This window comes from Dermochelys coriacea, chromosome 1 (genome assembly GCF_009764565.3).
Source record: "Dermochelys coriacea isolate rDerCor1 chromosome 1, rDerCor1.pri.v4, whole genome shotgun sequence".
Taxonomy (NCBI): domain Eukaryota; kingdom Metazoa; phylum Chordata; order Testudines; family Dermochelyidae; genus Dermochelys; species Dermochelys coriacea.
Window position 1 is genome coordinate 81,329,182 of NC_050068.2, and position 11,235 is coordinate 81,340,416.

Sequence of the window (11,235 nt, forward strand, 5' to 3'; positions counted from 1 at the left end):
ACAAGTTTGTTTACATTTGCAGGAGATAATGCTGCCCACTTCTTGTTCACAATGTCACCTGAAAGTGAGAACAGGTATTTGCATGGCACTGTTATAGCTGTTGTCACAAGATATTTACATGCCAGATGCACTAAAGATTCATATGTGCCTTGATGCTTCAGCCACCATTCCAGAGGACATGCATCCATGCTGCTGACAGGTTGCAGTGACGCCAACCCCATGTGGGAAGGGTGTCTCAGACTAGCGGCTCAGGCCAGCCCCATGTGGGTGGGGAGGGGTGGAAGGGGAGAAGAGGGGAAAGGGTTCGGGCTAATCCCACGTGGTGTCTCATTTTCCCTTTTGGGAAATACGGTCACCCTAGCCATATATAGGGTATAGGAGATAATTGTCCGGCTCTGTTCGGCAATGGTGAGGTCTCAACTGGAGTATTGTGTCCAGTTTTGGGTGCCACATATTAAGAAAGAGATGGACAAATTGAAAAGAGTCCAGAGGAGAGCAACAGCACTAATAAAAAGTTTATAAAACATATGAGGAAAGGTTAAAAAAGTAGTATGTTTAGTCTTGAGAAAAGAAGATTGAAGAGGAATCTGATAAGTCCTCAACTACATTAAGAGCTGTTAGCAGGAGACTGATGATCAATTATTCTCCATGTCCACTCAGGCAGGATAAGAAGTAATTGACTTTACCTGCGGCCAGAGAGATTTAGTTTAGATATTAACTATAAGGTTGTTAATAGAATAGACTTCTAAAGGAGAATATGGAATCTCTGTCACTAGAGGTTTTTAAGAACAGGTTGGACAAACAAGTATCAGTGATGAGGTCCTGCCTCAGCATAGGGGGCTAAACTAGATGACCTCTTGAGATTTACTTTCTTCAAATATAGATCCAAAATTCATCTAATCTGTTCATTGTTCCGACCATCATGGGCCTTTTAGATTACAAACCCTTTGGGTCAGGAATCTGTCCTTGATTTTGCCCATCTTATCTATCAAATTATGCCATGTGCATATCAGCTAGCTGCCAGGAGAGGTGCTGTAATAATGTAGATGCAGAGAAGGAGGGAAATTGTACTTACATTAATTGGAAGAAAATATGAAAAAAGGAGATTTTTGTTTGCTATGGACAAGAAAAAAGTGTGTTATCAATATATTTAAAGCTATAATGGCTTGGAGGCTGAGGTGCACCTGAATGAGCAATGCTTGGCACACCTTGGTGTGGGGTATAGCTGGCTTTCCTCCTCCTTTCCCTCCCTCAGCCCTAGGAGGAGGCTTGGTGCCTGACATGAATTAGAGCAGCCCTAGGACTGCTCTAACTTGTTTCAGCTAGAGCGGCTCCCATGTGGCTTTCTGCCAGTCCAGGATTGCCAGAGCACAGCATGCTTTGGCCACACAGCCCCACCACATCCTCTTAGTTGCCCTGGCGCATCCTGGAATATCTACTAAACTGAAGGATGGGGGTGGGGGCAGAAGTGGGTTGTATAGAGCCACTTATGCTGTCTTTAAATCACTCAGGGCTACCTGTGTTTAAGATAGCTTCCCGGCAGTCTAAAGGGGTGGGAGCAAGGCTGAGGCTCTGTCTCATAGTCTTGATTTTATTGTTCTATTAAGTTTTGAAATTACAAATAAAATAAAACAAATGAATTATTGCTGCCTCTTCCCAAGCCCCTGCTTCTGGGGTATGTAATTAACAGGTTTGTGCCTCCCTATAGAGGCTCGCACTGCTCAGAGGGCCTAGAGAGGGCAAATGGTGACTTTTCCTCTGTCACATATGGAGCTGTTCAAAACTTGGCAGCTAGGAACAAAGTTGCTGTGGACTTCAGAAAACCATCTCTCCCACTTCTCCTCAGTGACACGCAAGGTATTGCTTTTAGGCTCTTAATCCACAGCAATAAAGGCATAGGTAGTGGTGTGGGGAAAGTGTGGCTTCAAACAGTTTCCTGTGAGAGGATTTTAAACCAGCAGGGAGAACCAAAATTGCTGAAAGAAATGACAGATCAGTACCTGCTGTACAAACTTCTGTTCAGTGTCTAATGAGTACCATTCCATTAATGTTTCTCATACTCTTCCATTCCTGCTGCCCCCACCTTCCTCTTCTGTTTGGCTTATTTTATTCCATGACACAGATATTAGTTTACCCAGTGTATTAGTCTACTAGAAAAAGAATAAAACTTGTGAAGTTCTATGTATTTCCTTATGGATACCTCACAAAGATTTTTTCCCCCTGCATAGTCATAGACCATTGTGACTTAAGAGGTTTTGTTTTAAGGACAATAATCATTATAGGAGCCCATCCTACCTTCCTTTCATACAAGAAAGTTCCTTAGAATTGTATTTAATTACTTAATGACACTTCAATGATTACATCTAGCTGCAAGCATAGAAAAATGATTATTTGTATGACAGTAGTACCATGATCATAGCCCCATACTGGTAGGTGCTCTACAAACACATGGTAAGCTCTTCAGAGCAAGAACTATTTAAATGAACAAGACAGATGGGAAAAAAAAGTGAAGTGACCAGATCAGTTGTTGAGTGAAGAATAGAACCCAGGACTTCTGAGTCCCAGTCTAGTGCCCTGACTCTAGTGGACTCTATTCACCCAGGAGGCAGGATCTCTTTGGAGTTCAGTGTCAGTTGGAACAGCTATTGGCATGATAAGGTACACTCATTTGGCCAAAGTTGAGTAACCTTTAATTTAGGTAACGTACTCTCCTATATTGTAAGCTCTTTGGGGACAGGGACTGTTGTGATATGTTTGTACAGCATCTAGCACTATAGGATTCAACTTGGTTGTAATATAAGCATTAACTAATATTGTACAAGTGGGTGTATTTAAGGTGGGGGTTCACTGTGCTAGTGGGGTTCTATACAATGCATTCATTTTTATTACTTTCTGTTTGTGAGTCCATGACGCTGGTATGCCTCGTGAAGCTGTTTCTAGGGCCTTTTTTCCTCTCACAGTTAATGAAAAATTGTTACTTCACAGCAAACAGACCTTCTTTGTGGAATGCAGTGTAGTTGTAGCTGTGTTAGTCCCAGGATATTCAAGAGACTAGGTGGATGAGATAATATCTTTTATTGGACCAACTCTGCTAGACATGAAAAGCCAGGGATTGAACAGAGTTACTGGATTTATCATTTATTACAACAATCTTTAATCCACTAATCCTCTCTTTTTGTCTTCACCTTGAATGGTCCCTTACGATCTGTGCTAACTACTTATGCTAAAGGTTTCAGAGTAGCAGCCGTGTTAGTCTGTATTCGCAAAAAGAAAAGGAGTACTTGTGGCACCTTAGAGACTATCTGTTCCATTTTGCTGTGACATGGGAGTACTTTTCCTGTGTGGCTTAAAAGCTTGTCTCTCTCACCAAAATAAGTTGGTCCAATAAAATTTATTACCTCATCCCCTTGTCTTTTCACTGTGGAAATGATGAGACGTTTCAAAATTCAGGCTGAAATTTGCCCTGTTTATTGCTTCAGAAAGGATTAAAGGGGATATAGATGAGATATGCTATGCATATCTCCTTGAAGGAGTTGGTCTGTTTTTACATAAATAACCTTTTAACTTGCTATGCATTGCTTGCAGTGAGGATATACAGTAGACAGGATATCAACTGATGCTATATACTGAAGCAGAAGGAAATGAAACCTTTTTCAGCATAACATCTTATTTGTTTTTAAACACTGTTGAAACTATTCTGCTTTTCCACATTTTAATGTGTATTTTGGAAGTGTACTGGTGCTTATATAAACCTGACAAACTATTATTTATATTTTGAATCCTGCCTTGAGCAAAATTCTTGTGCAAAATGTTGGTTCAGTGTGTAAGCTTACTCTAAGGAACACTGCTTAGACATAGTGTGACTGAGTCCTTGTTTATCACCAGTGGCAATGTCTCTGGGGTGTAATATTAGCTGTATTGTGTTATATAGTTAACAGGGACTTTTATGAATATTTGCACTGACACTCAATTTTGTTCTGACCAGTAGAGTGTTGGAGGAACCTGTCATACTAGCTGTCTTGAAATAGCTTGTCAAAAAGTCAAGTATTCGTCTTAACATTAATGGAAAAGATGTCACTGAAAATATAAGCCAAATGTGAAAGGATAACTACATTGGAATATTTACTACACTATATTTTGAATTCCAGAAAAAGTCTGGTTCAGGAGAGAATATCCTTATCCATATGGTGAATTCTGTTTCTAATAATTTCACTCAAAGCCCTTGTCATGGAGTCACCAGGCGATGCTCTGGAACTACTCCTTACGAAGCCAGTCAGGACTCTGGGGGAGCCTCCTCTGTGCGAGCAGACTGTCTCCAGGGCAAGCAGCTCACACAGCTTCCACCTGCCCGGGTCTGATCTCGGAGCATTCAGCATCCCCTTCCACACCATGCGCTTCCCACAGTAAGTCTACGCAAGCGGGGCTCCTGGGGAAGCCAGAGGATCTTGCACCCCAATTCTGCAGTCAGACGTAACTCTCAGCCAGACAATAAAACAAGAGGTTTATTACATGACAGGAACATGGTCTAAAACAGAGCTTGTAGGTACAGAGAACAGGACCAGGACCTTCCAGCCAGCTCCATTTTGGGGGGCAGTGAGCCAGACCACCACATCTGCACTTCACTCCATGGCCCCAGCCAGTCCAAAACTGACTCACACTCCGGCCCCTCCTCCTCTGGGCTTTGTCCCTTTCCCAGGCCTGGAGGTCACCTGATTCCTTTGTTCTCCAACACCTTTAGCTATCACCTTGCAGGGGGGAAGGGCCCAGGCCATCAGTTGCCAGGAGACGGAGTGTTGGCCATTTATGTACACTGGCCCTTTGCTCTGCAACAATTACACCCCCTTATCGCACCACCTAGAGAGACTTAAGAAATGCATAGGGGAAACTGAGGCACCCCTACAGTATTCAGAGGAAACATTAAGAACAGTCCCACTTCTTCAGAGCCCTGACAGAACATTATGCTGTGAAATACATGTTTCATGTGTCATGTTATGATTTTTGTGTGTTTGATTAAATTGTGCCTGAGGCAAGGGCCAGCAATGGACTTGGGTGTAGCTATTGAAGGAGTCCTCGGGTATGTCTACATATAGCAATTTAAACCTAGATCTGAGCTTGGGCTGAGGGCATCACCCCCTTTCATCCACACTGCAATTGTACTCACCTAGAGCTCGGACCCAGAGTGCGATGGATGGTGCAAGCCCATGTTAAGTCGACACCTAGGGTCCGAGTCCTATTGGTTTCCTGTGTACACATGGCCCCAGATTGACTTTGGCCCTGGAAGTCCTCCAAGCAAATCCCACAATTCCTGGCGGCAGAGTAGCAGTGCTACAGGCAGCCAGCGCAGTAGCTGGAAGTGCCACTACTGCCTGGCTGAACGTACTCTCCCTTCCAGCTCCTCCTGGGGCAATGGCAGCAGCTCTGGCTCCTCCTCGCTGCTGCACGGAGCTTGCAAAGTTGCAAAACAGAAGGCAACTCCTGGCTGCTGGGGCATCATCTCTCCATGGGCAAGGCTGAGCTAAGAGCTCTGCTGCTCCCACTTCCTACCGGGCAGTGCTTGGTCCCTGCTCCCAGCTCTGGCCCTTACTCCCAAGCTTCCCCTGCCCTCCCTGGGTCTGCATGTGCATGCACTGTCAGGGCAGCGAGTGGGAGTCAGCCCCAAAACTTCCCCCACAGCCTCCTGGGGTGCAGCAGAGGCAGGACTAAGGGATCCCTGATGGGTGCTGGAGCACCCTGTACCCAAAGCCCTGAGGATGCACTCCACTACTCTGCAGTCAGCAGCAGCCAGGTAGGATGTGTGTGTTTTTTTCCCCTCTGGTACCTTCATTTTATGTCTAACTTCAAAACGAACAGATAAAGCCAAAGACCTTCATTGAACAGCCCATTTGAAAAATTAAGAATGGCAGGTTTCATTTTAGTAGTTTGACAGCCCTGGAGACAGATGTCCTAAGTATTCTCAGGACAGGTGCACAGAGGCATTTTCCTGCCCATGTGACTCAGCTTCAAGGTGGAGAGCCCAACTCTCAGATTAGATGGTAGTGCAGAATAAAGCCATCTCAAAGTGCATTCATTCCACTGAGAGAGCCACAAAAGGAGCTAACTATGCAGTTTGTGTACTCATGTGCTCCTTCTGGCACCGAGTCCCATCAAGAGCACCGCTACAGTTAGGAAACAGGGTGGGCCATAGAGTTTGCCCATAGTACACCACATTCCTAGGACTAGAGGGTCGACATTTGGGGTCGGGGGGCAGGGTTACTTTGGCTCAGGTCTGTGCACTGCAGCATGAATGCTAGAGTCCTAGGTTTGAGCCCGGGTCAGAAAATCCCTAACCTAGGGTTAAAATGCAGTGTATACACTCAAGCCCAGGGTTCCCAGACATGGGTCAGCTGACTCAAGTCCCACTAGCCCTAGGCTTACATTGCTGTTTAGCCATAGCCCAAGCAGGGGCAGCAAGTTACATGGGCCCATGGTGCCCGGGCTCCAGCAATATTCAGGGCCGGAGGCCCAGCTCCACCAGTGTTTGGAGCCAGGTCTCTCCCCTGGCCCCGCCTGCGCACTTCCCCCCACCCTGGAGCATCCCTGCCTGATTGAAAGCGGGCGGCTGCCCTGCCGCTCCGTGCTGCTCTCCTTTGCCTGCGCTACCGCCTATGGCGGGGCTACAGCACGAGAGCAGCCTGAGGCAGTGGGCTGCTGCTGCTGCACCGGAGGAGGTGCACGTATGATTGGCAGCCCTCTCCTCCCCCGGCGCCCACCAGGAGGAGACACCGGAAGACACCTCTGGACCTCACTCTCCGGAGCAGCTGCTGGGGCTTCCTTGAGCGTCTGATCCTGTAATCCTGCCCCCCTGAGCCCACAGCCATGGGGCAGCCCCTCCCTGTGAGGCTATGGTGTGGGGCAGCAGGCTGCAGCAGGGGAGGAAGCCCCATGTGATGGCAGCCCCCCCTCCTCCAGCACCCACCCACCCACCACAGGGGAGGTGAGGGGGCTTCCTAGACCTGAGCAGCTGGGGCTTGGGTGAGTGTAGTGACCCCCTGCACCCCTGCCCTCAGTCACTGCTTCTGCCCTATGCTGGGCAAGGGGAAGCCCCATCCTCCACCCCCAGTGAGGGGCAGCAGTGGGGGAGAGGGTTGGGGAGAGTCCTCCTCTCTGGCCGTAGCCCTGGGGCAGCCTGTCTGCATCCCTGCCCCATCCACAGCCTATGCCCCCAGCCAGAGCCCTCACCCTCTGCACCTCAGCCCTGAGCCCCCTCCTGCAACCCTGTCCCAGCCCAGACCCCTCACCCAAACTCCATCCCAGAGCCCTGTCCCAGCCTACACCCAGGGCCCGACACCTCCCCCTTCCCACACCCAAACTTCCTCCTAGACCATGGGGGGGGGGGGATGACTTAGACCCATTCTGGGCACCACCAAAAATTACACAAACCTGCTATCCCTGAGCCCAAGGTACCATTTGACCCTATTCTCTGTTTAAGGACAGAGCTGATTGGACTCAGTTGAGAATTCCTGTTCAGTGATTACTAAAGCTGAAGTCACTCATGAGCAGGTGTAGTGGGCTAAGCCTTGGAGCTGGTGTGGAGACAGTAGTGCAGTGAAAAACAACAAAGAGGGGCAGTAGCCCAGAGATGCCCTTCAACCTAGTGAAATTGCTGAAAGCTGAATCACTAAGCACTGGGCAGAATACAGCATTGCAGAAGGGGCAGTGAGTGGCAAGCAGTAGCAGAGCTAATGGTGGCAGTGAGCAGCAAATGTAACAGTGGAAGTAAAAAGCAAACAGCAGCCACAGAAATAACAATGACAGGTTTCAGAGTAGCAGCCGTGTTAGTCTGTATTCGCAAAAAGAAAAGGAGTACTTGTGGCACCTTAGAGACTAACAAATTTATTAGAGCATAAGCTTTCGTGAGCTACAGCTCACTTCCGATGAAGTGAGCTGTAGCTCACGAAAGCTTATGCTCTAATAAATTTGTTAGTCTCTAAGGTGCCACAAGTACTCCTTTTCTTTTTGAGAAATAACAATGGCTGCAGCGCTGAGCCAGTTGCAAAGGTGATCACAGCAGTGGAGGCATTGCTAAATACCCCCCAGCTTTCTGGGGGAGGAGGTGGACCTATGGGAATGCACCTCTGAACCCTGGGTCTTTACTGATTAAGGACAACCAACTGTGAGTGGGGTGCATCGGAGGAAAAAGGGAGGGGTATGTTAAAGGGATATCCGTTCATTGGACTAAACACTGGAAGATGGGAAACTGAGGCAAAGGACACTGCCCAATGTACTGTGGTGTGGATGTTTGTTTATGGCTAGATGCTTTTGATTCATGGTTGTGATATTTTCCCAAATTAAGGCTGGGTTCCCTTTCCCTTTTAATAAAAGGTTTTTTTTTTCTTTTGTGATACACAGACTCAGTGCTTCCAGGAGTGGAAGCATTGCCTCTTAGAGGCTCCCAGGGAAGATGTTTAATTTTTTCCAGATTTCTAGGTGGGGGTGTGAGCTGTTTTTTGTTTTTGTTTTTTATATTGTTAAGAGGAGCCCCTAGATCAGAGGTGGGCAAACTATAGCCCAGGGGCCACATCCAGCCCTCCAGATGTTTTAATCCGGCCCTCGAGCTCCTGCTGGGAAGTGGGGTCAGGGTCTTGTCCCACTCCGCATGGCTCCCGGAAGCAGTGGCACGTCCCCACTCCAGCACCTATGTGTAGGGGCAGCCAGGGGGCTCCACTGCTTCCCCTAACCCAAGTACCGCCCCCGCAGCTCCCATTGGCTGGGAACCGCAGCCTGCTCACAGGGCAGTGTGCAGAGTCGCCTGGCCATGCCTCCGCATAGGAGCTGGAGAAGGGACATGCCGCTGTTTCTGGGAGCTGCTTGAGGTAAGCACCACCAGGAGCCTCCTCCCCTGCCCCTCTTCTGTGCCCCTACCCCAGCCCCGATCCCCTTCCACCCTCTGAACCCTTCGGTCCCAGCCTGGAGCACCTTTCTGCGCGCCCAACTCCTTATTGCCAGCCCCTTCCCAGAGTTCACATCCCCAGCCAGAGCCCTCCTGCACCCCAACCCCCAATTTCCTGAGCATGCATGGACCGCCATACAATTTCCATACCCAGATGTGGCCCTCGGGCCAAAATGTTTGCCCACCCTTTCCCTAGATATTGACCCCAGCCCTTGTTGCTGCTACCTCCACCTGACAGAAAGGTTACAGAGATGTTACTAACTAGCACCAGGAGACAGACTCTGTGGCTTCTGTCCAGTCTCTTGTCCTGAACATGGCTTATCCTTTTACAGGAATGGTAATTATTCTTCCAACATGTGATTGAGGAGAGGATTGAAAGGGCTTAAAAGGAAAAATTAGCAGTCTTAAACAACAGCATTAATGGTCTGATTTTGCTATGTTTAAATCTGCATGCCAAATGACTGTATTGCTTTCTACTGTATAATAAACAATTGAAATGCTATAGAAAACTGCAAACACAATCATCTGCAAACCTTGCCTTTTCAAAAAAAGTACTTGTGCTCAATCATGAGCTGCATCCAGTATTCACAGGGCACAGCTCAGGATAGGAGCTGCAAAGAAGCCATCTTCAGCTTCCTGATTCTGGGGTGAGTAAGGGGCAATTAACCATCTGGTTAAACTATGGTCTGATAGCCTGGGATTGCTAGAACATAGCAGTACTCCAGTCACAACCCTTCTCTTGGAGTCCCCTTTACAAGCTCCTGAAAACATGGGGTGATCTAGTTGCCAGTTCTATGAAGCCAGCCGGGGACTCCCTCATGTCTGGGGAATCCCAGCTGGGGAGATCCACTATCTCTAGTCATTGCACGACAATGGAACATTCATTATTGTTTGCAGAGTTGTTGTAGCTGTGTTGGTCACAGGATATTAGAGGGACAAGGTGGGTGAGGTAATATCTTTTACTGGACCAACTTCTGAAAGAGAGGAGCTTTTGAGCTCTTTCTCAGCTCTGTGGAGCTCAAAAACTTGTCTCTTTCCCCAACAGAAGTTGGTCCAGTAAAAGATATTACCTCACCCACCTTTTCTCTCTCAATGGAACTTCGTCTATTCTAAATAGTCAAAAGAAAAGGAGTACTTGTGGCACCTTAGAAACTAACAAATTTATTTGAGCATAAGCTTTCGTGAGCTTGAATCGGATGAAGTGAGCTGTAGCTCACGAAAGCTTATGCTCAAATAAATTTGTTAGTCTCTAAGGTGCCACAAGTACTCCTTTTCTTTTTGCGAATACAGACTAACACAGCTGCTACTCTGAAACCTCTACATAGTCAACATCCTTTGTTTAGGTTTCTCTTTAGCTTTCATGATCCAATCTCACTTGTCACATTCTCATATTTTACTAATCTCCTCCCCTTTTCTGAAATCTCTGCCACCAGCTATTCTTATTTTCTCCTTTTATGGCTCTTTCTTCTACTTTTCTCTTCCTTCTAAGACACTAATGCCTTCTATCCTCAGCAGTGTGCCCTGTCTACATATCACTACCACTTCTCAATGGGCCTTAAAAAATAGCACAAAGGAGTCCTGACAACTGCTGTCTTCAGACTTCAGCACTAATTATGGTGGGGACAAATGTTCTCAGTTGAAAACTCACAGTGACTGTTATGGTACTGAACTGCAATTTAGATGAGTAAATTGTCAGTTAATATTTGGCTAAATCAAATAGGCAACTGTCAACTGATATGCTAAATTCTGATTTTCAGCTCACAGCAAGAATTAATGGTGGCTGCTGTAATATAATAAGTCCTAATCTAATTGTCCTGTCTCTGAGCCAGAGGCAATGCGTGGGAGGTCATGTGTCTTCCTCCTCTCCCCCACCACCCCACTTTGCTGCGTGGCTTGTACTGAGCATGCTCTCGTGGACGGAAGTCAGAACCTGCTGAAACTGGCTGCCCTCACTTTGCCCTCCCACTATTGGCAGGCATGGGTCGTCTCTGAGCATTCAGAGCTCACTTAGCATAACCCAAATTCTCATTTTCTTTGCTACATCTGTGTCTCTGCCCATATTTTGATGTTTCAACTTCCTGAACCTTAACTGAACTCCACAAAGTCATCTATCAAAATCTGTTTCTACTGCTCCATGGGAATGAATTTTTGAGACTTAAAATATTGTTTATGCTTCTTCATTCCTGATTTTGGTGAATTCAACTCAGTATTTACAGAGCATTTACCCACATTGGTAACAATCCTGAGAGCCACTACCATCTGATGGCTGTTCTATGGACTCTGTGAACTGATGTAATGGGCTCAGT